This window comes from Hyla sarda, chromosome 13 (assembly GCF_029499605.1).
Source record: "Hyla sarda isolate aHylSar1 chromosome 13, aHylSar1.hap1, whole genome shotgun sequence".
Classification (NCBI taxonomy): Eukaryota; Metazoa; Chordata; class Amphibia; order Anura; family Hylidae; genus Hyla; species Hyla sarda.
Genome location: NC_079201.1, coordinates 8,369,316 through 8,391,737, shown reverse-complemented (window position 1 = coordinate 8,391,737; position 22,422 = coordinate 8,369,316). Strand labels below are relative to the sequence as shown.

The window sequence follows — 22,422 nt, the reverse complement described above, 5'->3', positions numbered from 1 at the left end:
AAAAAATAAAGTAAAAAAAATTTGAAAAATCCCCTCCCCCAATAAAAACGTAAATTGTCCCATTTTCCCTATTTTACCCCCAAAAAGTGTAAAAAAATTATTTTATATACATAATTGGTATCGCCGCGTGCGTAAATACCCGAACTATTAAAATAAAATGTAAATGATCCCGTACGGTGAACGTAAAAAAAAAAAAAAGTCCAAAATAGCTGCTTTTTTATAATATTTTATTCCCAAAAAAATTTATAAAAAATGTAATAAAAGTTTTGTATAAGCAAATATGGTATTAATAAAAAGTACAGATCACGGCGCAAAAAATGAGCCCTCATACCACCGCTTATACGCAGAAATGAAAAAGTTATAGGTCTTCAAATAGGGGGATTTTAAACGTACTAATTTGGTTAAAAAGTTTGAGATTTTTTTTAAGCGCAACAGTAATAGAAAAGTGTATAATAATGGGTATCATTTTAATCGTATTGACCCAAAGAATAAAGAACACATCATTTTTACCATAAATTGTACGGCGTGAAAACAAAACCTTCCAAAATTAGCAAACTTGCGGTTTTCTTTTTAATGTCCCCACACAAATAGTGTTTTTTTTGGTTGCGCCATACATTTTATGGTAAAGTGAGTGATGGCATTACAACGGACAACTGGTCTCGCAAATAGTTATGATTTTTTGAAGGGGAGGAGGAAAAAACGAAAGCGTAAAAATAAAATTGTCTGAGTCATTAAGGTCCAAATGGGCTGAGTCCTTAAGGGGTTAATGATGCTAGACACATGGTTTCCTTTAAACCTAAACCAACTTTTCTGTTTAAGGTGCTAAATCAGCTAAAATGATTGGTTTGTCACAAAGCATGGTTATCATGGGCAATATGCATAAACTAGGTAAACCAAAATTAAAAAGACTGGTTCACTTAACTCGCCTTTCATTGGGATTTATATTCCTGACTTCATATTATATACGGTCTTTTTTTTTTTTTTACCTTCAATGTGTTGAGATGTCAAATAAATGTATTTTTATAATACAGTTTACTTTGATGTTTGCATTGTTTCATGTTATTACTTTTTTTTAATGTTATTTCTGATTTATTTAAAATCTATTGCCCAACTTTATTAATTGCATTGCTAACATAATCAACGTTCATCCTTTTCTTTCATCTGGTATCTAGAATATTGTCACTATGGATGGCAGCCTCAGTGTACAAATGAATTCTTTAAAATATTTATTGATTAAATGTGTTATTTCTCTCATAAAATAAACATGTTTCCTAGACAACAATTTTCTGCTAAATTTTAAAGTTGTACTCCGGTAGAGCACAATTTCTTTTAGGATCAACTGGCTCCATATATTTAAATAGATTTTAAAATTACTTCTATTTACAAATCTTTAGACATCCGGGACTAATCAGCTGTTCAATCCTACAGAGCACGATTAGTTCTTATTTTTGTCTGACCACAGTGCTCTCTGCTGACAACTGTCTGTGTTCGGAAATGTCAAGATCAGGATTAAATCCCAAAAGCAAACCTCCCCTGATCTGGTCATTTCCTGACATGGACAGAGGTGTCAGCAGAAAGCACTGTGGTCAGACAGAAAAGAAAAACTCAACTCACTCTGGAGCATGCAGCAGCTGATAAATCATGGAAGGATTTAGATTTTTTTTTTTGAGAAGTAATTTTCCAATCTGTTTAAGTTTTTGTCACCAGGTGATTAGCTCAAAAATCGTTTCCCGACGGAGTACAACTTTAATTATTTTTTTTATCTGAAATCTATTATCATTTGTCAAAAATTGGAGCTATGTCTTAAGTGTACCCAAATTTTTTTTCAATTCTTTACCAAAACTAGGGGTTTGCACTATAAAAAATAAGGCTTGCTGTTCCTTGCATGTTCCTTATGCATGGCTGGTTTGGGTGGTGTGGTCTCTTTCCTCTGTTGTTCACAGACCGGAAGAGCCACTGCTTTTTTATTCACTCGTTTTTTTTTGTCCCTTCTGGTGTGGAGAAAAAAAAAACGCTCACATGCGGCAAAAAAATCCACCCCGTGTGACAAAATAGTAAATAAGCAACGAAAAACAGCAGAGGACAAAAATAACCTGACAAACTTATAACCTACAATCTTAGTAAATGAGGGCCATTGTGTCTAAGGTTATCCGTGCAAGCCTTGATAAATACAGAAGTGAAACGCGTTGGTTTTAATATTGTGTGCTCAATCCACCGAACATTTTAAGAAATTGAATAAACTGGATATGTTTTTAATCCAATCCTGAGTGCTAGACTCTCTCCGGATGAGGAGTTTCATTTTCCACATGCTTAAAATCGTACACTTCAGACCCCCTATAACATTTATTTTTCCATGTATGAGTTTTTTGTTTTGAAGTGACCAAAAATCAGCAATTCTGGACTCTGGTATTTTTTACATGTACGCCATTTTAATAGTTGTTTTTTACATAATTTTTAGTGCTCATATTAAACTATGACATGTAATCTTTCGATTGCAAACACTGATCAGTGTTATCGGCTGCTGATGCTGCCTGCACTATTGAAGCACGGATCAGATGGCAAGGAGGCAGGTAAGAGTCCTCCTGCCTTCCTCTCAGCTGATCGGGAACCCACGATTTTGTCATGGTGCCCCCAATCAACCCACTGAGCTAGCCATTTTAGATGAGGTTTGTTCTATTTTAGATGCCACAATCAACTTTGCTTGCAGCATCTAAAGGGTTAGTACTGGACATCGACCAGCATCAGCCTTCTCATTTGTCGATGATGCTGAGCTGCTTGAGGCCGACGTGCATGGGGACCCCATGATCCCCATGATGATAAGATTATCAGACACTTCCTTTCTTTCTTATTTATCTCTATTGATTCTGCCTTATTCTAAATTTTCTTCCTAGCCTAGTAGGACAGCTATTTTTCAATTTTTTTAAATCAATGTCTAATAAATAGTTTAAATACATACAAATTGTGCGCAAGCGTGATTTTTGAAAACAGGGCTCAGCTTCCAGCTGACTGTCAATGAAGAAGGGACATGAATGGGAGGGGGAGCAGTTCGGCACCAGTGAATAAAATGTATTTTCTATGTTATGGAAGCACAGACAGATATATAGAAGGTCCCATGTGTCTCCTTGGCCTGACAGCATTTAACAGTGTCAGCAGTTTGGAATGTGAGTTGCAGCAGAGAGATTACATTGAAACCAAGTGTATTTATTTTTATTGCAAATTGAATAAAAGTGAGTTCCCAGAATAACATTTTTATTTAAATTTTTACTTGAAATTAGAAAATGTTCTTTATAACCAGATGTTACAGAAATGAAGATAATGTTTCCTAATATCTTGTTTATTTATACACAGACTGGAATCCCTAATACAGGAACAGGTGCAACTGGTCACGAGAAACGTTGTTGGTTCCTTTGTTTTGGAAATAATCATAAGTAGAAAAATTTGAGCTTCTAGGCGCTGATCCAATGAGTTAGAAATGGTAAGGATACATGTTTATTGTCCTAAAATTAGGTTTATTTGCACTGTAGCAACGCGTTTCTGGTCTGTAACGGACCCTTCGTAAGGCAAGGTGCATCTCTGCATTGTATTGAATGATCTCCCTCTCTACACAGGTAAAATATGAATATTTATATGTAATGTTTATACATTTAGAAATCAAAGTAAAATTTCCAATATGGGGCCTCATTTACTATGGCTTTTCTGAGTAGATTTTGCAGGGTTTTTGTGTGTTACATGTTTCGTGTGTTAGATTTTTTGACCCTACTAACTCTTCACCTTACTCAGAAAACCCTACAAAGTGGCGTTGCCATCAGGGAAAAGGGTTGTGCCTCAAAGAATACACACTGCACCCCTAACATGAATTATAATACACACTGTGCCCCTAACATGAATTATAATACACACTGTGCCCCTAACATGAATTATAATACACACTATGCCCCTAACATGAATTATAATACACACTGTGCCCCTAACATGAATTATAATACACACTGTGCCCCTAACATGATTTATAATACACACTGCGCCCCTAACATGAATTTTACTACACACTGCGCCCCTAACATGATTTATAATACACACTGCGCCCCTAACATGATTTATAATACACACTGTGCCCCTAACATGATTTATAATACACACTGTGCCCCTAACATGATTTATAATACACACTGTGCCCCTAACATGATTTATAATACACACTGTGCCCCTAACATGATTTATAATACACACTGCGCCCCTAACATGAATTATACTACACACTGCGCCCCTACATGAATTATAATACACACTGCGCCCCTAACATGATTTATAATAAACACTGTGCCCCTAACATGAATTATACTACACACTGCAACCCTAACATGATTTATACTACACACTGCACCCCTAACATGAATTATACTACGCACTGTGCCCCTAACATGAATTATACTACGCACTGCACCCCTAACATGAATTATAATATACACTGCGCCCCTAACATGAATTATAATACACACTGCGCCCCTAACATGAATTATAATGCACACTGTGCCCCTACATGAATTATAATACACACTGTGCCCCTAACATGAATTATAATGCACACTGTGCCCCTAACATGAATTATAATGCACACTGTGCCCCTACATGAATTATAATACACACTGTGCCCCTAACATGAATTATAATGCACACTGTGCCCCTAACATGAATTATAATGCACACTGTGCCCCTACATGAATTATAATACACACTGTGCCCCTAACATGAATTATAATGCACACTCTGCCCCTAACATGAATTAAAATCCACACTGTGCCCCTATATGAATTATAATACACACTGCACCTCTAATATGAATTATACTACACACTGCGCCCCTAACATGATTTATAATACACACTGACCCCCTAACATGATTTATAATACACACTGTGCCCCTAATATGAATTATACTACGCACTGCACCCCTAACATGAATTATATGGTATATGCCTCTTCAATTTAGCTACTTCACCAATTTTAGGAGCAGTGGTGCAAAGTATTGCAAAGTTGTCCCACTCACCTGAATGGAAAGCTGCAGTATCTTCCACCTCCATGACTAATAATATGGTCATGTATTTGGCAAAGTCTGAAAGGGCTGAGGCGCTCACATGAGCTCTGTGTGTACCCTATGAACAGCTGATTCTCGGGGTGCCAGTAGGTGGACCCTCTCATCTAATATTGATGGTCTATATTGAGGATAACTTCTTTAAATATTGAATTATAGCTGCAACCCAAAGTAATATATGGACTGAAGATGTCACTGGATAGACAATAGCACCAAAAAGTCTCAGTATGGTCCTAGGGTAAACTGTTCTCATGACAGGTTGTTCTTCACCACTCCCTGTATATCACACCCACAATGTTTGTACACCATTTTAGTTTTTGTTTAACCTCTTACCCTTATTTTTGTCTTCCAGGCTCCACATTGGATTCCAGACCAGGACCGGCCGAGTCCTCACAATGAATTCCCCCCCCCCCGATGATTTTGTTTTCTCTTCTTTCATGGTTCTTCATATTCTGTCCATGATTTCTCTTCCTTCTATGTCTCACAATCAATAAAGTAGAATAGATTGGCACATCATGTCCCGTGTTCACTTGGTCTAATATGGGAAAATCCCACCCACAGCATGTAGACGTGGTTTTGGTGGCATGGAGGTGGCACCATGTGATAGCCTAGCTATTTGGACTTGTTGATTCTTTAAAAGGTGTTTGTTATGTGTGACAGCATAATATAGGGTACAGCCTGTGACAGTATTCAGAGTTCGTATAGAGGGTAAGCATCCATAGATCACCTGGCAGCAAAGTCTGCATACTAGAGACCAAGCTAGGGGAAGTCTTCATGGTAGTCTGGTGCTGATGAAGGACAAAATGAAAAGGAACTAGTCCAATCAAAGCCTCATACAGGCTCTATTCCTGTATGATGTGAGGTGATACCATATGGGCAACATGTCAATAGTTTCTTATAATGACAATAACACCTTGACTGCCATAGACCATCAAGGATCTTTACATTCACGCCTTCTCTGTTTAGGTAAAAAAAAGAATTATGGAAATAGATTGCTTCACAGTACCATGGGCATAACTGCCAGTGGAGTAAGCAAGGCTGTCATTATGCCAACCGGCAACTAAGGAGGTCCATGTCCTTTTAGACGTAAGGTGCAATTACTGGCAACTAGGGGTAATGGAATTGAGAAATTAAGCAGTGGTAAATTAAGGAAAAATCACTGGATGGTCAAGAAAAGGTGAAAGAGAGACAGAAAACAGAGGAAATCAGAACCCCAGGGGGTTCATCAATTACTTATTATCAAGTGCCTATATTAAAATATTTACTTTATTAAATTCAATTAAAACATATAAAGTGAGTGTAAAAGGGTTAAAACTACAGTCTCTGTTGTCTCATTTAGTTATTTATAAATTGCTTGGCATCAAAAATGGTGCGTGGTAGCATTAACTGGTGGCAGGGTTATTGTATGTACATTCAATGATCACCAGTCTCAGCGTATGAAAAATTTGGTCTGGACAGCGGGTTGGTGGTGGATTACTGTAATCCAAGTATAAAACCAATCCAGTTGTGAAGATCTAACCTGTCCCGCTCCAGTGGGGTCTCCAGTCTCTAATAGGTGCTGCTGATGCTGTCCAATGTTGTCCTTTTATCGCTCTACTGATTAAGGACGTAGCCATTCATCCTATCAGAAGGTGGTAGCGTTTGGTCAATTAGCTGTGGTACTAGCCCTTACACCTCCCATAAATCATCTGGGTCTATCTGTTTTTTTATCACCTGAGAAATAAGTGAAGGTTTCTTAATGTCATCATGAAAATGGAAGAGAATGGGTCACAAGGTTTTGATCACTCTCATTTACTCTTTACAACTCCTCTTCTTTGACTGACAACATTCACAAGTATCACCCAAGGCTTTTGAGTCCCCTCTATGTTAGTGGGATGAGCTGTCAACATATATTATATGTGGGTGACCAGGGTTCTAATCCTGCTTGCCTATTGTCTTACAAGGTCATTTATATATATCACAACCTGGTCTCCTCTATCTCAATAATGACCACCTTTACTGATATATCCGAGAAAAAGGAGGCTTAGAGGTTTAAAAAGCTTGGAGAACCAGCTGAGATGGTAGCTCAAATCCTGCTAGAGAAGCTCACGCTCCCTATTTGTGTTGGCTTTCTTAAGAGTCTTCATGACTACAATACAGCTGCCCCATTAAAGGGGTACTCCGGTGAAAACCTTTTTTCTTTTAAATCAACTGGTGGCAGAAAGTTAAACATATTTGTATATTACTTCTATTAAAAAATCTTAATCCTTACTGTACTTATTAGCTACTGAATACTACTGAGGAAATTCTTTTCTTTTAGGAATGCTCTCTGATGACATCACGAGCACAGTTCTCTCTGCTGACGTTATTATAATAATAATGCTTTATTTATTGTTGTCCTTAGTGGGATTTGGACCCAAGTCCCCAGCACTGCAGAGATGTCAGCAGACAGACAGAGATGTCAGCAGAGAGCACTGTGCTCGTGATGTCATCAGTGTTCCAAAAAGAAAGAAATTGCCTCTGTAGCATTCAGCAGCTAATAAGTACAGGAAGGATTAAGATTTTTTAATAGAAGTAATATACAAATATGTTTAACTTTACCCCTTTAATATATGAAGATCTGTGTAGACACTCAATGGATCTTAGTATTTTTCCCCCTTTTTTCTTTTAATGTTCCCCATTGATGTGTCTATTTTAAGGTATCACTACCATTGATCCATTTTAACTGATGACACTGAGAAGTATCAGCCATAGTTTTCCTCTCTTACCGTAGGTTTGTGGTCTGAGCTTCTACATATGATGTGGATGACCAGGGTTCACTAATCCTGTTCTCCCATTTTGTTACAAGATAAGTCATTTATTCAGTTCACAACCTGTTCTCATTCATCTCGATAATGACATTGGAAAACATTAATGTTCTTCTCGCCTCAGGGGTTAAGGAGCATGGAGCCAGGAGTTAAAGCTGAGATGCTGGTTCTAATCCTTGTGACTTTGGTTCAAGCCCTTATTGTGGTAAAGACTGTCCATAAATTCAGTTAAAATTCTTCATAGAAAAAGTTAGGTTATTTTTTAACTTAGTAATATATGAAGAATCCTCATCTGTAAAGGGCTTTTTCTAAAGTGATTAGAGGGAACGTGAAACATGAAGTTCTGTGGTGAAGATCTGTGTAGACATTTGATGGATCTTAGTTGTTTTTTTCCTCTTTCTCTTAATGTTCCCCAGTGATTTGTCTCTTCTTAGGACATTTATAGTCACTGTTGTGTATCACTTCCATTGATATTTACTGATGACACTGAGAAGTATCAGTCAAGGTTTTCAGTTCTGTCTATAGGTCAGTGGTCTGAGCTTCTACATATCATGTGGATGACCAGGGTTCTAATCCTGCTCTCCCATTTTGTTACAAGGTAAGTCATTAATTTCACCTGTTCTCCTCCTCGGTAATGACATTGAGAAACCTTCACTTACTTCTCAGGCCAGGAGTTGGCTCAGAGGGGTAAAGGACCAGATGACACAACTGAGATGTTGGAGTCCATGGTTCCAGCCCTGAATAGGACTGCACTATATGACCTATTATGCAGGCAGCATGATAGCTCATGGGGTATGTGCTCTGCCTGTCTTGATGGAGACCTGGGTTCAAATCCTGCGAGATTTGTTAGAATTTATCTGTTGAACAATCTCTGTAGTTTAGGGTTAACCCCAGGTGTAGAAGGTAATTTGAAGATTATTTTCACCTAGGATTAAAATATCCTCAAGAGGATTTTGAACTCTCAGCTGCAGGGATGGTTCTACAGCTGACATTCAACCAATCTCAGAGGATTTGAACCTGTGTCACCATCATGAGAGGCAGAGCACATACCACATGAGCTATCACACTGCCTGTACCAGAGCCCATATAGTGCAGTCGTATTTAGGGCTGGAACCCATAGTTAGTTCTATAGGATCAAGTCTAAATGTCATGTTTACCAAAAAGAACAACCAGTCAACAGGCAGCATGACAGCTCAGGTGTTATGTGTGCTGCCTGCCATGATGGAGACCCAGGTTCAAGCCTTGTAAGCTGTAGGGTTGGCTAAGGAGTCAATACACACCAACACACCTCCTGGGAGAGTGTTAAGCTTGATGGGAGGCCTTTATAGAGTATGTGGGAAGAGACAAGTAAGATGCAGAAATTTTGCCTAAGTGTCAACACTTAGGCAAATAGTTAATTGAAGTAGAGTATGAGAGTCCCAAGCACAAACAGGACCCATAGCTTATATACTATACTTGGCGTTCACAGTATTGAGACAAGGGACTCCTGGATTTGAACCATAGACTCCATCATCTCAACTGTGTCAGCTGGTGCTTTATCCCTCTGAGCCAACTCCTGGCCTGAGAAGTAAGTGAAGGTTTCTCAATGTCATTACCGAGGAGGAGAAGAGGTTAAATAAATAGATGACTTACCTTGTATTAATAAGGAAGAGCAGGATTAGAACCCAGGTCATCCACATCATATGTAGAAGCTCTGACCACTGACCTACAGGCAGAACTGAAAACTATGGCTGATACTTCTCAGTGTCATCAGTAAATATCAATGGAAGTGATACACAACAGTGACTATAAAAGAAAAGACACATCAATGGGGGAACATTAAGAAAAAGAAGAAAAAACTACAAAGATCCATCAAGAGTCTACAAAGAACTTCATGTTTCATTTCCCTTCTTATCATTGTACAAAAAGATATATGAGGATTCTTCATATATTACTAAGCATAAACTCAATTTCATTATAAAGAATAATCCTCTGAGGACAGCTCTGCTGTAGTTATGGATAGTCTTTAAAGACACAACAAGGAACTGAACCAAGGTCTTCAAGATTTGGACCAGCATCTCAGCCAGTTCTCCTGGCTCTTTAACCCCTGAGCCACTGCCTGCTATGAAATACACATGAAGGTTTCTCATTGTCATTATCGAGATGGAGGAGAACAAGTTGTGATCCACATTACTTTGTAACAAAATAGGAAAGCAGGATTAGAACCCTGGTCACCCACATATAATGTATACATATAGAATAGACCACTGACTTACAGGAAGCCTTGGGTGAAGGTAAGAGCAATTAAAATCCCAATCTTGTGAATCATCATCTAGTAGCTCGAAAATGACATTACGAAACCTTAAAGGGGTACTCCACCCACTAGACATTTTATCCCATATTCAAAAGATAAAGGATAAGATGTCTGGTCCGGGTCAAGAGACTGAACCCTCCCATTATCAGAAATTGTATCCCCTAACCTTTGGATAGGTTATAAAGTGGAGTGGGTGGAGTTCCCCTAGTTCACACTCCAGTGCTGGCTCTGTGGAATAGTAGTTCTGTTCCCATTAGATGGGACTTTAAATACTATATAACTATAATACAGACCCAATATCCTTAGAAGATTTGAACCTGGGTCTTTGGCATAAGAGGCAAAGCAGCACTAATATCATGTTTATATAAGGCAGGGTTTTCTAACAAGTATGCCTCCAGCTGTTGCAAAACTACAACTCCCAGCATGCCTGGACAGCCAAAGGTTGTCCAGGCATACTGGATGTTGTAGTTTTGCAACAGCTGGAGACACTGTTTGGAAAACACTGATATAATGTATAGCTCATACTTTGATACCTTGGCTCCAGCTGTGTGTGCGACATCTTGTGGTAGAGATAAGGTAAGACACCTTAAGTTTATCTTTTACTTACTATTTGGATTAGGGTGGCATCTAGTGGTTGAGCATAAAACTGCAGCAGCCCTTTTGTGACTAGTTCCATGTAGTATTTCATCCTATTTGACACATCATCTTATTATGGTTTATATTATCATTGTATCATTCCTGTGAAATTACAGATATTAATATTGTTTCAATAATTTTTGTACAGTTGCTCAATTGTTTCCATATATACTGTTCTTTATTAGCTTTGCATATTACAAGTGGGGCCCCAGAACTGTTGACACCAAGGTCAGCACCTTTTGACCTTTCATGTCTCAGATCTGTAAAGTATGGGAGTATTCTGCACTAGGCCGGAACATCTAGGTAGACAACATCTCTCAGAGAGAGAAAACGCTCACTCCTGTTGTCTGCCACCTCTGCCTCTAGTGAAAGCAGAAGCAGAGTGTCTCCGGCACCAGGAAAATAAAGAGAACGGGCACTATATATCATAAAGGTGCACATAATATGTAAGGGCTCAGTGGAGTCACGGTCCGCACATCAAGAACATCGGGCCGCTTGCGCTGGGGACCTGTGTATCAATGACACAACAGTCATGGTGCTCACCTACAGGGGAGCCCCGGCCACGCCTATCTGACTGTTGCTGACCGCACGATAAAACTATTTTCTGGCTGAAAAAGTGTGATAAACATATATAGCTGCATTACAAGTGTCATCATCTATACTATCATGGTATTAGTTTGGGGGGTACAATATCCATGACAGTTCCACTCTAAAATAACTCCCACACTGTCCTCTATATCTCTCCTCCAAAGGGGCACAGGCTGCTTTGTATTGTTATTTGTAATTCCTCTGTACTGCTACAGTTCCCAACTGCGGGGTGTAGTTAGAGATATAAGAATGCCAGACTGTTATGGGGGATCTGTAGATGACACACTGTTATGGGGATCTGTAGAAGACACACTGTTATGGGGGATCTGTAGATGACACACTGTTATGGGGGATCTGTAGATGACACAATGTTATGGGGATCTGTAGATGACACACTGTTATGGGGGATCTGTAGATGACACACTGTTATGGGGATCTGTAGATGACACACTTATGGGGAATCTGTAGATGACACACTGTTATGGGGGATCTAGATGACACTGTTATGGGGGATCTGTAGATGACACAATGTTATGGGGATCTGTAGGTGACACACTGTTATGGGGGATCTGTAGATAACACAATGTTATGGGGATCTGTAGGTGACACACTGTTATGAGGGATCTGTAGATGACACACTTATGGGGATCTGTAGATGACACACTGTTATGGGGGGATCTGTAGATGACACATTGTTATGGGGGATCTGTAGATGACACATTGTTATGGGGGATCTGTAGATGACACACTGTTATGGGGATCTGTAGATGACACACTGTTATGGGGATCTGTAGATGACACACTGTTATGGGGGATCTGTAGATGACACACTGTTATGGGGATCTGTAGATGACACACTGTTATGGGGGATCTGTAGATGACACTGTTATGGGGGGATCTGTAGATGACACACTGTTATGGGGATCTGTAGGTGACACACTGCTATGGGGGATCTGTATAGCAATTTCTGCTATATAGATAACCCTTTTCCATAACCCTTTGGGTCCCAGCTTTATACCAAGTGAACACAGGACACGATGTGCCGATCTTTTCTACTTTATCAATTGTGAGATATAGAAGGAAGAGAAATTATGGAGAGAATATGAAGAATCACGAAAGAAGAGGAAACAAAATCATCAGGGGGGAAATTCATTGTGAGGACTCGGCCGATCCTGGTCTGGAATCCATTGTGGAGCCTGGAAGACAAAAATAGGTTGAAGGGGTTAGTTGCTTATTTACTATAAAAATTAGAACATTGTGGGTGTGGTTTATATGTATGTGGGTGTGGTTTATATGTGAGTAAAAGGTGCGGCAAAAAGAACTCTTGAAACCGGCGCTGCGACTATTAGGAGTGGTAATGTTGAAATCCAGGTAATAGAGGAAGCAATGATGAAGTCCAGGTTATGGTAAAGATCCTCAACAGGATCATTTATTGACAAAAAATAATAAGGATAAAAGATTACGCGTTTCTGGAGGAGCCCTCCCTTCCTCAGATCAGGGTACACAAACAATGACATGCAGGGTTTATATAAGGTACAAAATGGTTGCCAAGTAATCTTTTATCTTTATTATTTTTTGTCAATAAATGATCCTGTTGAGGATCTTTACCATAACCTGGACTTCATGATTGCTTCCTCTATTACCTGGATTTCAGCATTACCACTCCTAATAGTCGCAGCGCCGGTTTCAAGAGTTCTTTTTGCCGCACCTTTTACTCACATATCCACAAGATGACTTGGGTCGACTCCTGCAACCCACTGGCTTGACAGCGTCTCTAGGATTGATGGTACCCCATTTGTTGGGGTTATATGCCTATTACTACCGTCTTGAGGTGAGCGGCCATCTATAAGCCCCGTGGGGTCATCCCCATATTCCCCCCACCTCTTACATATATATTGGGGTAAAACACGAGGCACCGCCCATTGGTCTTTCTCTTTTTTTCTCTTTTATACAGATGGTTTATATGTGGGTGTGGTTTATATATATATATATATATGGTTTGATTTATGTGGGTGTGGTTTATATGTGGGTGTAATTTATGTGGGTGGGGTTTATATGGTTGTGGGTTATATAGAGAGATTCTGGAAGGACATTTTAATACTAAATAAAACATATGACCCCTTCACCACACCCTGAAATATATACAGACCACACGCCAGACCCCCAAAACTTATACAGACCCAAATAATAGAGACCCCTAAGCCAGACCCTTAAAGGGATATTACAGAGAATTTTAACTATGTTTATAAACTATTGCAGGGTCCATAAAAGAATAGCGACCCCAGACCAGACCCCTATATCAATATAGGGGGAGATTTATCAAAACCTGTGCAGAGGAAAACTTGCCCAGTTGCCCATAGCAACCAATCAGATCGCTTCTTTCATTTTTCACAGGCCTTCATAAAAATGAAAGCAGCAAGCTGATTGGTTGCTATGGGCAACTGGGTAAGTTTTCCTCTGCACAGGTTTTGATAAAACTCCCCCATAGTTCCTAAACTATAGCCCTTCAACAAACCCTGGACCTCCTACACTAATACGGAAGTTACTCCCAGGGACACTACAAGTAATCAGTCCTGACCTTTGCCCCACCACATGCTGTCCTTTATAGTCTACTTATATTTTACTGTAAACATTTCTAAACATTACATCAGGTAATAACAGAATATGTGGTATATTACCTGTATGTGTAAGGAAAATCAATGAAACAAATCTTTGACTCCTTCCCCGATAGACGACACAACTTCACCGGCTTCTTGACCGATCTCTTTGATTCCTTCAACGGGCCTGGACTGGATGAGAATGTCGTCTCCAGGGAGTGGATCTATTATAGTATCACCAACTGTGGTGACTCTGACCTGTATGTCTTCTCCAGGGAGTGGATCTATTATAGTATCACCAACTGTGGTGACTCTGACCTGTATGTCTTCTCCAGGGAGTGGATCTATTATAGTATCACCAACTGTGATGACTCTGACCTGTATATATACAAACATTATCTATAGTCATGGACAGTTTACCATATACAGAGTGAGTGTATTCACCTTGTCTTACCGGAACATTGCTAAGTCCTACTACTACTGTTAGTATTACTAATAATAATACTACTGCTACTATTACTAATAATAATACTTCTACTACTGCTACTATTACTAATAATAATACTACTGCTACTATTACTAATAATAATACTTCTACTACTGCTACTATTACTAATAATAATACTTCTACTACTGCTAGTATTAATAATAATAATACTTCTACTACTACTATTACTAATAATAATAATACTTCTACTACTGCTGCTACTATGACTTATACTACTACTACTGCTACTATTACTAATAATAATACTTCTACTACTACTATTACTAATATTAATACTTCTACTACTGCTAGTATTATTATTAATAATAATAATTATAATAATACTTCTACTACTACTATTACTAATAATAATACTTCTACTACTGCTACTATTAATAATAATAATTCTACTACTGGTACTATTACTAATAATAATTTGTCTACTACTGCTACTATTACTAATAATAATACTACTGGTACTATTACTAATAATAATTCTTCTACTACTACTGCTACTATTACTAATAATAATACTAGTACTACTGCTACTATTACTAATAATAATACTTCTACTACTGGTACTATTACTAATAATAATTTGTCTACTACTGCTTCTATTACTAATAATACTACTGCTACTATTACTAATAATAATACTTCTACTGCTACTATTACTAATAATAATACTTCTACTGCAACAGCTACTATTACTAATAATAATACTTCTACTGCAACAGCTACTATTACTAATAATAATACTTCTACTGCTACTATTACTAATAATAATACTTCTACTACTACTATTACTAATAATAATACTTCTACTACTACTATTACTAATAATAATACTGAAGAAATAGATGGTCCAGCGCAGGATAACGTGCAATAAAAGCCAACATTTATTGTAGATTCAAGCCATAGGATAGCAGGACACAGGGTTACGCGTTTCAGCCGGAAAGACCAGCCTTACTCATACAAAGATACAAAAGAAATGGCCATTCCTTTATGGGAAGTGGTGGAAGGAAACACCCAGGTGAACACCTGGTGTAATCACGCCCACCAGATCCCACAGTGGAAATACAAAAGCATGTGTATACATTCAGAAATAGACACAATATAAAATACTAACATAATTACAAAAAACACTTTTTAGAATATAACTATAAAAATTAGTATAATAATAGTTATAATAATGGCCTGGACTGGTTAAAGGTATATATATATACATGTATAACAAAGGGTAATAATAATACTACTTCAGCTACTATTACTAATAATAATTTTTCCACTACTGCTACTATTACTAATAATAATACTTATACTACTACTGCTACTATTACCAATAATAATACTTCTACTGCAACAGCTACTATTACTAATAATAATACTTCTACTACTGCTACTATTACTAACAATAATACTTCTACTACTATTACTAATAATAATACTTCTACTACTACTGCTGCTATTACTAATAATAATTTTTCCACTACTGCTACTATTACTAATAATAATACTTATACTATTACTGCTACTATTACTAATAATACTTATACTACTACTGCTACTATTACTAATAATAATACTTATACTATTACTGCTACTATTACTAATAATACTTATACTACTGCTACTATTACTAATAATAATACTTATACTATTACTGCTACTATTACTAATAATACTTATACTACTACTGCTACTATTACTAATAAGAATTCTTCTACTACTACTGCTACTATTACTAATAATAATACTTCTACTACTGCTACTATTACTGATAATAATACTTCTACTACTGCTACTAATAAGAATTCTTCTACTACTACTGCTACTATTACTAATAATAATACTTCTACTACTGGTACTATTACTGCTAATACTTCTGTTACTGCAACTATTACTACTACTAATACCACTACTAATTCTACTACTATTACTACTAATAATAATACTACTACTGTACTATTAATACTACTAATACTACTATTACTGATGCTGCTACTACTATTACTGCTGCTACTATTATTACTACTGCTACTATTACTACAACTACTGGTACTACTACTACTACTACTGTTGCGGCTACTGCTACTACTAATTCCAATACTGCTACTACCAGCACTACTACTACTACTGTTACTACTACCAATAATACTGCTGTTGCTACTTCTACCAGTAATAAAACTACTACTACTACTACTGGTCTCTAAGGTACAGTAGCTCTCAGTCCTCCCATCCCAGGATGTAGAATCAAAGGCGAATGACCAGGGGGTCAGGAGTTTGTCTGGCGCAGAGAGGAACCATCAGACAGCCAAGTAAAATCAATGGATTTATTAGATGCAACGCGTTTCGCTGCGCATGCGCAGCTTCATCAGGCATGACAAGGGGAGGCTGGTAACAGGTATATATACCTCCAGGAATTAACCATTAGAGTGCTTTTTGAAAAGAGTTGTTACATAGAATTACATATCCATATGACAATGTATGAAAAATATATAAATAAATATAAACAGAAATCACAAAAATAATAATAAGACAGCAATGTGAAAGCACAATGCAATCCTATGAACGTATGTATATAAATATATATAATATAATATAATTATAGTTATCGCATGTGATGTGAATGTAACACCACAAACGACTCAAGAAATCGCACCGCTAAATCGCCGGTGTCTGCGCCAGACAAACTCCTGACCCCCTGGTCATTCGCCTTTGATTCTACACCCATCCAGGAGGGCTGCAGTGGACCTGCCTTCATATCTCTTCTGCTCCTAACCTTGTTGTGTGTGGGCGCACAACCGACTTCGGTAAGCGGCTTGGGAATCACCTTCCCCTACCCCCACCTGCAAGATCTACTGATCCCGCACATGAGGCGCCTTCCTTCCTTTCTCTAGATTTCCTTCCCCATCCCAGGATAGAAAGGAGAGCAGGGCCACAGCTTTATACTAGGGTCACTTCTTCCCTTATTAGTCATGAATGTAGAATAGAGTGACCAGACCAATCTTTATAGGGTCAGGGCTCCATTTTCCCACTACCCTTTACAGATCTGCAGAGCTGCATAAAGAGATTAAAGGGGTACTCATGTGAAAACATTTTTTTCATTTGAACTGGATCCAGAAAGTTAAACAGATTTGTAAGTTACTTCTTTAAAAGTTACTTATCAGCTGCTGAAGTTGAGTTTTTTTTTGTGTGTGTCTGATCACATTGCTCTCTACTGACACCGCTGTCTGTCTCAGGAACTGTCCAAAGTAGGAGCAAATCCCCATAGCAAACCTCTCCTGCTCTGGACAGTTTCTGAGACAGACAGAGGTGTCAGCAGAGAGCACTGTGGTCAGACATAAAATAACAACTCAACTTCAGCAGCTAATAAGTACTGGTAGGATATTTTTTAATAGAAGTCATGTACAAATCTGTTTAACTTTCTGGAGCCAGCTGATATGAAGAAAAAAAAAGTATTTTCATGGAATGCCCCTTTAAGGCTGCATGCTGCCACCACATAATTATGTGTACAGCTCCCGCTGACCTCAGTTATTGTTATAAGTCCACCCTGCCTTGATGTGTAATAACAGAAGAGGGGTGCACAGTATGGAAACACTTACTGGGAAACGGGTGATGGGATTTATAAAGATAATGGAGTTTCCAGGGCATCTAGGGTTATTGGGTTTTGCACCCACATGTATGGGCTTACCATCACAGATTCCAAGAGCAGCAACTGCACAATAGAAAATAGAGAGTAAAAGGTCATGATACATTCTGGATCCTGCAGTTTACAGTCCTTTCTGTGTCTAAGAAAGCTGGGTTGCAACTAATGTGCATTTTATGACTTTTCCCCTGAAGTAGTAATCCAGCTTTCTCATATTCCAGCTATATGGAAGTAAGAGACTAAATCATTCTGGCACCTGGGAAAGCTGGGTGACCGGTAATGTAATAGAGAATGTACACACTTACCAAAGAAGCTGGAGAAGACCACAAGGAGGAGAACGGTGAAAGTCTTCATGGTGGAGATGACTGGATTCAAGCCTCTGCCCAAATAATCTTAACTCTCAGCGTTATATATGTATATAGCGCCGGGATCCGGCCGGAGGGGTGTGACGTGGCAAAGAATCAAAGACACCAAGATCATGAGCACAGACCTTCATGTTGTTTGCTGTATATCATCATTGTAATATCTTGGGACAATATTCCTCATACGGTGTTTGTTTTAGTGCCGGTTTTATGAATGACGTCACTATGTAGAACCTACAGGCTCCACAAATACTTCTCGGAGATCTTTGCCGAATGAATAAGAATGAAATGGACGATTATTAAAGACTAATCTACCATTATATATATATATGTATATATATATATATATATATGTATATGTATATAGGTGTTTCATTTTGTAAGGCAAAACATTTTTAAAATTTTGGCAGACTTTGCTTACGCCCCGAGTCTCAGTGATGTAAAGGATATATATGCCACATTTCAAGAAGATTGGATAATATTTAGAGGTTGCACACTTTGATCAGTTTTGTACAAGTAAGCAAAATATGATTTTTTTATGTTAATTACTTTTATTGGGAAAACTAGAAATCACAAACTTAAAATATTAAAACTAGACACTAAGATTAATAGGTAGTAGTGCAAAACTTGTTATATTAATCAACTTTGAACAATGTAACCCCTTCTTTTGAAGTGACAAGCAAACGGTAGCTGGATGGTAGGTGTGTTGACCTACCTTGTCAATAAAGTGTATTGGTGGATCCCGACGAAGGAAGTCCGTAGTATTTCCGAAACGCGGTGATGAACTTTGTGGACCCTACGTGTCTCCATAGTGACGTCACTATCTACCGCTCACTCCATCGAGCCACTTGCAGCGTGGACGCAGTTTGGTTTAGGCACTACCGGCCGGAGCGCTCTCCCCCTGCCCTGCCAGAAGATCGATAACCCCACTGGAGCACTTCCCCACCAGAGGACAACAGGTACCCACCACCATCAGTAACAGTATGTTAGATGTCGCTATTTCTCAACAGTAATGTTTTAAGGAGCACTTTGTACCACTAGTTGCAGCGCTGGAGCACCCCAAAAATTTGCCCACCAAACCATGGACGGACTGATCCACCATGTGTGTGGTGCGGTACCACATAACGGACCAGCAAAGAATTGTACCATTTTTATATCCTACTTTTCCAGGTATTATACATGTGATAGAGCACAACCATTCTTATTGTTACTTTATACTTGGGATGCCTTAATTAGGTTATTATTCATTTAAAGTTGTTATTTTATTATTATTTCAGGGTACAGCCTACATATCAATACCATTGTGAACCACCAATACACTTTATTGACAAGGTAGGTCAACACACCTACCATCCAGCTACCTTTTGCTTGTCACTTCATATCTATTTTCACTCCTACTTATTTTCATTTTCTACTTTTGTAATTACTAGTACGTTACACAGGGAAGTGTACTGGAGTGGTGCAGCAGAGTCCCCAATCCACAGTATCCTCCAGCACTTGTGATATATTAATATATATATATATATATATAGTAATCCCTTCTTTTGTTCGCTTGGTGACGTCTTTTCTGTGATGCTCGTCTACCCTCTACAAGAATTGTTTTTGTTGTTCGTCCCTGACTGATTTGTTAAACTTTTTTTTATCAGAGCAATTCCTCTTTCTGCGGTATCATTGACCACCTTAAGAGCGTTCACATGGCTTCTTAGAGAATCACTGCAGTATTCTGTCACGTTGTGGATCCCAAACAATTCAAAAAACATCTTTGTTTTATTAGTAATATAGTAATGAAATGGCTCACGTCTTTTCCTTTAAAAACTAGGTGTTTACCCTCTAATCATTTCATTTCCTTTTTCTTTGCAGGTTTCCTTTCTAAATGTTTAGTCATATTGGGGGAGATTTATCAATGATTTTATCTCTTTTTGATGTTTATTTTTTGACGCATAATTTTGCGCAGTGTCACTCATTGCGGGTTTTTTGTGCGACTTTTTTTGTGGAACATTTTGAGATGTTGTCTATCTGCGCAAGGTTTGTTTACACTGTCAAACTTTGCGCATTGCCGACATTTTTAACGCAAATATAGAACATCAAGGAGCACATGTACCAAAGTGTCAGATGCTTCTGCCACCAGTCAGATTATCTCTGGGATACTTAAAATCTTTTCCATGTACCTTTTAAAAACAATGCAATGTTTATGGACCACTTGTGATCACCCAGTTCACGAGCAGTCTGACCCAGTACACCGGGATAATACACGGGGTTATAGATACACCGGGATAATACACTGGGTTATAGATACACCGGGATAATAAACGGGGTCATAGATACACCGGGATAATACACTGGGTTATAGATACACCAGGATAATACACCGGGTTATAGATACACCGGGATAATACACCGGGTTATAGATACACCAGGATAATACACCGGGTTATAGATACACCGGGATAATACACCGGGTTATAGATACACCAGGATAATACACCGGGTTATAGATACACCGGGATAATACACCGGGTTATAGATACACCAGGATAATACACCGGGTTATAGATACACCGGGATAATACAGCGGGTTATAGATACACCGGGATAATAAACGGGGTCATAGATACACCGGGATAATACACTGGGTTATAGATACACCAGGATAATACACCGGGTCATAGATACACCGGGATAATACACCGGGTTATAGATACACCAGGATAATACACCGGGTTATAGATACACCGGGATAATACACCGGGTTATAGATACACCAGGATAATACACCGGGTTATAGATACACCGGGATATAGATACAACGGGATAATACACGGGGTTATAGATACACCAGGATAATACACCGGGTTATAGATACACCAGGATAATACACCGGGTTATAGATACACCTGGATAATACAACGGGTTATAGATACACCAGGATAATACACCGGGTTATAGATACACCTGGATAATACACCGGGTTATAGATACACCGGGATAATACACCGGGTTATAGATACACCTGGATAATACACCGGGTTATAGATACACTGGGATAATACACCGGGTTATAGATACACCGGGATAATACACGGGCTTATAGATACACCTGGTTATAGATACACCGGGATAATACACCGGGTTATAGATACACTGGGTTATAAATACATCGGGATAATACACCGGGTTATGGATACACCGGCATAATACACTGAGTTATAGATACACCGGGTTATGGATTCACCGGGATAATACACAGGGTTATAGATACACCGGGATAATACACCGGGTTATAGATACCCCGGATAATACACAGGGTTATAGATACACTAGGATAATACACCGGGTTATAGATACACCGGGATAATACACCGGGTTATAGATACACCTGGATAATACACCGGGTTATAGATACACCGGGATAATACACCGGGTTATAGATACACTGGGATAATACACCGGGTTATAGATACACCGGGATAATACACGGGGTTATAGATACACCGGGATAATACACCGGGTTATAGATACACCGGGATAATACACTGGGTTATAGATACACCAGGATAATACACCGGGTTATAGATACACCGGGATAATACACCGGGTTATAGATACACCGGGATAATACACCGGGTTATAGATACACCGGGATAATACACCGGGTTATAGATACACCGGGATAATACACCGGGTTATAGATACACCGGGATAATACACTGGGTTATAGATACACCAGGATAATACACCGGGTTATAGATACACCGGGATAATACACCGGGTTATAGATACACCTGGATAATACACTGGGTTATAGATACACCGGGATAATACACCGGGTTATAGATACACCTGGATAATACACCGGGTTATAGATACACCGGGATAATACACCGGGTTATAGATACACCTGGATAATACACCGGGTTATAGATACACTGGGA

General features: G+C 38.5%; 2 protein-coding genes across 7 annotated transcripts in view; one reads left to right on the top strand and one right to left on the bottom strand.

Annotated features, from left to right (window-relative positions):
• The window catches only part of LOC130297721 (urotensin-2 receptor-like), a 645,128-nt gene that overhangs the window by 515,133 nt on the left and 107,573 nt on the right, over nucleotides 1-22,422 (top strand). For all 6 annotated transcript variants that reach the window (XM_056550501.1, XM_056550499.1, XM_056550500.1 and 3 more), the window contains one exon: nucleotides 3,349-3,475. The gene's annotated coding sequence lies outside the window, so the exon portion shown is untranslated. The remainder of the gene's footprint in view (nucleotides 1-3,348; nucleotides 3,476-22,422) is intronic.
• The window catches only part of OGFOD3 (2-oxoglutarate and iron dependent oxygenase domain containing 3), a 452,864-nt gene continuing 449,062 nt past the window's right edge, over nucleotides 18,621-22,422 (bottom strand). Inside the window, exon 16 of the transcript XR_008849651.1 lies at nucleotides 18,621-18,754. The gene's annotated coding sequence lies outside the window, so the exon portion shown is untranslated. The remainder of the gene's footprint in view (nucleotides 18,755-22,422) is intronic.